This window comes from Schistocerca nitens, chromosome 2, assembly GCF_023898315.1.
Source record: "Schistocerca nitens isolate TAMUIC-IGC-003100 chromosome 2, iqSchNite1.1, whole genome shotgun sequence".
Classification (NCBI taxonomy): domain Eukaryota; kingdom Metazoa; phylum Arthropoda; class Insecta; order Orthoptera; family Acrididae; genus Schistocerca; species Schistocerca nitens.
Genome location: NC_064615.1, coordinates 481,761,914 through 481,766,706, shown reverse-complemented (window position 1 = coordinate 481,766,706; position 4,793 = coordinate 481,761,914). Strand labels below are relative to the sequence as shown.

Genomic DNA, 4,793 nt, shown 5'->3' with positions numbered 1-4,793 from the left:
CATTTACTTTTTGTTTGTATCTGACCTTTAAAACAGATGTTCCGGTAAAAATAGTGGTATATAACTGTTTTTGGTCTTAGCAAGGGAGTATTTCGCTGGTCCTGAACTGTGGCCACACAAATAAAAATGAGCCACAACTCAGGACCAGTCAAATCCTGCAATGGTAAAACCAAAAAGGGTATACCACGATTTTTACTGGAACATAAATTTTAAAGGTTAGATATAAACTAAAAAACTTAACTAAAATTATATACAGACGATATCCCAACATCCCCCATGTTTGTATATTACATGGCGTACTGATTCGGATTGGCAGTCACAGGACACAGTCAGTGCAACGTAAAAGACAAAGTGCATATATAGTTTCAGTAACAACAAAATGCGATGCAACATATTACCTAACCTAAAAAATAATCTGTATGTAGGTATTTCAGAAAAATAAAAGAAAAAACTCACTGAGGATGTCACAACTGTGATGAATCATGTTTGAGTATTAATGCAAAACAATAATTTGTATGCTTTCAAAAAAGGCGGACCCATCTATACTCTTAATGTTGACAACTGTTACTGCTTACACACTTCCACATGCACAGCTATTACCTGTAAAAGGGAGCAAAGTTAGAATTTAGCTTCTCATTGTTTTAGCTGTAATTCATATATTGTTATGTGAGAGGGAAGAGCAATCCATTGGCAACCATCACCAAACGAAAAGGAATGAAACGTATTGGGGGCACTTATTGTTTCCTTACGTCATTGCTGATCTGCTATTGAAATATATGTTCGATGCAATTAAGGGTGGAACATCGACAAAAAGCTAATTGTAGGAAATGCGGATGATAGACTGAGGTTATTAGAAGAACCCTAATGTAAGTAATGTAATTCATCCACTAGAGAGGCAGTGTACAAAATCCTCGTTCGATGAACTGCTGAGTATTTTTTATGTCTGGGACCTGTCACAGACTTATTAATAGAGGAGCTGTACAGAAGAACTACAGGTTTTCTCCCAGGTTCGTTTAGCGAGTGCGAGATTGTCGCAAAGATGTTGAACAAACTGTAGTAGCTGTCGTTAGGAGAGGTTTCCTGCTGCATGGAGACACTGACAGAAGAGCTAAATGACGCTTCCCGTCCATCTGCATTATGTAGATCACGGTAAAGTATTTAGTGGAAAATAATTGTAATACATTTTGACTTTTTCCCCTAGTTAGGATTTCAGGACGGATTGTAATTCAGGCTACTCTAAAGAACGTCTTTCCGCGAAGGTCATTATTTATCAAGAAAAAGACATTATAAGAGAAAAATGATATATTGCGACTAGTCAATGAGTATCGAATTCATACGCCAGTTTTATTCTGGAATATGTATCAGATCACAGGATGCTACCCAAATCCTAAGAAGGAACATTGCTATCGTAATAAATGATACTAAATTTCACGATGAGAACGAAATTGCGTCATTCGGTTTTTGTGATTGGAAATGTGTTACTTGTTCTTCAGTATTCACTTTACTTACTCAACGCTTTCAGACAACAATGGGTTTTACAATGAAATGATGGAAAGGTATGGTAAGTATTTATCATTGTAGATAAGTCATTGATGGTTCCTGAGTTGAAGGAGAAATTGAAAGCCGAATTCATTAATTTGGGAGTCTTTGCGTAGCAACTAAGCATAAAAATTAAGATTCCTCCCATAAAATAATTTTTTTCTACATCGGATATGAATTTGACGCAATTTGTTTCTAAGCGGTGAAATGCTCTTCGAAAGTATAAAAACTAGAGAAGAAAAATTCAGACCGTGCGGCAGCCGAATGATTAAAATGCTTAAAAGATTTCAATATTGAAATACTATGAACGGAAAGTAGGAAAAGATTGCTGGCCACACTTTAAGGTGTTTGCGCGGGACATTAAACGTTGCAGGCAAGTATGCAAGCTCACACGCGGAGCGGGTGGAAGGGTAGCCTATAAGGCAGGCGCCAATGTTAGTGACTTCTGACACGCACCCATTTTTTCGAGCGAGTCGGTGTGAAGTTCGAATTTCAGGGCAAAAAATTGCAACTAATCCAGAGTTTATCACAGGGATTTGAGTATCTCAAAAGTTCTAGAAAAATGATACTCGTAAAATTAGAGAATCCACTATATATTAGGAACTGAAAACTGTTCAAGTGTGAATAAGTTAGTTAGGCGAAAAAGACACTAAAGCATGTCTTCAGTAGGATGATTTAGTGAAAGGAGCGAATATGTGCTGCCCTACCTTTGGAATTGATTTTAGTATGACGTAAGAGTTTAGGAAACATATAAACAAAAGATTATTATCCAATTGCACAGTAAAAAAACAAAAACGAAGAGAAGTTTTACGCTCTAGAATATTCAGTCGCTAGCATCACTGCTACAAGCGGTCCCATGGTGTAATGGTTAGCACTCTGGACTCTGAATCCAGCGATCCGAGTTCAAATCTCGGTGGGACCTACATTTTAATTTCGCGTACTGTGTTTTAAAAGTTCTAAAATATACTCATGCGTGTTACTTATTCCATTAGTTGGGAAAAATCTTATTAAATACTTTTTAGTACTCTATTAGAGTGAAAATTGTTTATTAACGTCGTATCGTGTAACAAAAATATGCAGCTGTCGGGGGTGTGAAACGCCAAACTGTCGTGAATCTTTGCTGCAGCTTCAGAAGAATAGCAGAACATCGCTCTTTAAACGAGACTTGGAAAGCTGCCCGCGCCTGCGTTCGTAAACACTTCTCACCCGGCCAGCTCCGTTCTGGTGCTTTCGAGAAAGCGAAATGGCGCCGTCACCAATCAGCCTGCATTCTATCTGCAGTCTTTTTTTTCGACACATTTCACTATTGTCTGCGTAGACCACGACAGATGGTATACAGTCCGCCCCTTTGAAATAAAAAAGCGTATTTTTGTTGTACTCGTACTTCAAAAAATATTTGTTCAGTATTTTTTTCTGATTTTGCTCACCTTTGGGTAGTTGTCCCATTAACATTTACGAGTCAGCAAAGTTGAAAGTGTAATGTGTACGCATGCATTTTAAACAGAAATGAAAAAGTGATACATCTCGGGATCTTGTCATTGTGTTCATCTACATAAACTTATTGCTGCTGGAGAACGTAGGACATGGTTTCAATCGGATGTTAGTAACGAACTGGTATAACGAAATAGCGGTCGTTATTGTTTGCTACAGTAATGTGCTTACTACCAACACGGATGGAGTCTGATTTCGTAAAGTCATTTTTATTAGCTTTATTTTTCCCTTCTTACAAGTACCAGTTTTCCAGCTGAGCGTCGTTTCTGCTCTGACAACAATGCTAACATGACAAACAATCGTGAGCATTTTTTGAGAAACCTAACACTTTCATAACGATTAATCTTCTGTTTTCCCGTTGGACACAACGAGGTGGCGCAGTGTTCAGGGAACACTAGACAAGAATTCAGAATGAGCTGGGTTCAAATATTCGTTCGACATTCTTGATTTATGTTAACGAACGCTTCCCTAAACCACTTCACTCAAGTAACGGAAAGGTTCCCTAAAAAAGACAATCGGTGATCTCCTTCCCATAACAATCCAGTAATCCTACTCCTTCGTCTTTAATTATTCTTCGCAAAGCGACGTAAAACTCTGCCACTCGTTCCCTTCTTCTCTTTTATTCTAAGTAAGAGTAGTGTACGGAAGAAAGAAAATTCTGCTTTGAAAAATTATGTTAGCGTGTTGAGGCTCCACCAGACCCTTCTCATATATATATACAGGTTGAGTCACGTAAGACGTCTTTTATTTCGTGAACGGTTACGCTATATAAGTGCGGGTTTCCGGAGAACAGAGCGTCGGGGACCACGTATGTTTTTGGTTTGTTAGTGCTTCCAGCGCTAGTATGGTGGTGGTGGTTAGTGTTTAACGTCCCGTCGACAACGAGGTCGTTAGAGACGGAGCGCTAGCTCGGGTTAGGGAAGGATTGGAAAGGAAATCGGCCGTGCCCTTTCAAAGGAACCATCCCGGCATTTGCCTGAAACGATTTAGGGAAATCACGGAAAACCTAAATCAGGATGGCCGGAGACGGGATTGAACCGTCGTCCTCCCGGCGCTAGTATCAACGGAGGTATTGGAGGAAGTACGTTTTCTTAAATGGAACCGTATATCTTTTATAACTGCATTCGATAGCTCCTGAGAAGACAATTACACTGATATAGCGTTTGTTAATGTTGATGATGAAAACTGATGTAAAAAAAAATCGAGAAATGTCCTAGAATCTGAGAGCACGGTGGCCGGAAACAGCATTTACGGTACAAACACTGCCAAGCAGACGTCTCGGACCAGACTGCGTAGATGTAGACCGTAAGGTAGGCCTGCGCTACGAGAACAAAGCCTCATTTCCCCTTGAACCAACTTAAGACCTTGATGGAAGTTCACCTAAGAAGTATTTGGAAATACGACATAAGCTAGAATCTAGCGTATCACAAAGGACCTCGGAAAACTATTTCCCATTTGTGTATCCTCCCAGATTTACGTGATCTGAATCAGAGAAATCAATTGCTCATTCTTCAAAAATAAAGAGGTCTTTTACGCTGCCAAAAGTGTCAGAAATGATTTGACCTATCTTTTCCTGTACATGGCTATGTGCTTCATAGAGGTAAAATACATGCTGACGAGCAACTGTCTGTAGCTACACTGCCCTAAATTATATCATGTGACATACATTCTCTGAACTACACATTTTATTAAAAATAATTTGGTAACGACCTGCACACCGCAAAATAAATATTCTTCTTAACGAAACGTCGATTCATGCTGAA

At 39.1% G+C, this 4,793-nt stretch overlaps 1 non-coding gene across 1 annotated transcript; it reads left to right on the top strand.

Annotated features, from left to right (window-relative positions):
- Positions 1 to 2,389: 2,389 nt before the first annotated feature.
- Positions 2,390 to 2,461, top strand: Trnaq-cug (transfer RNA glutamine (anticodon CUG)). The gene has a single exon. It is a non-coding gene; the product is annotated as a tRNA-Gln (tRNA).
- The last annotated feature ends 2,332 nt before the right edge of the window (positions 2,462 to 4,793 follow it).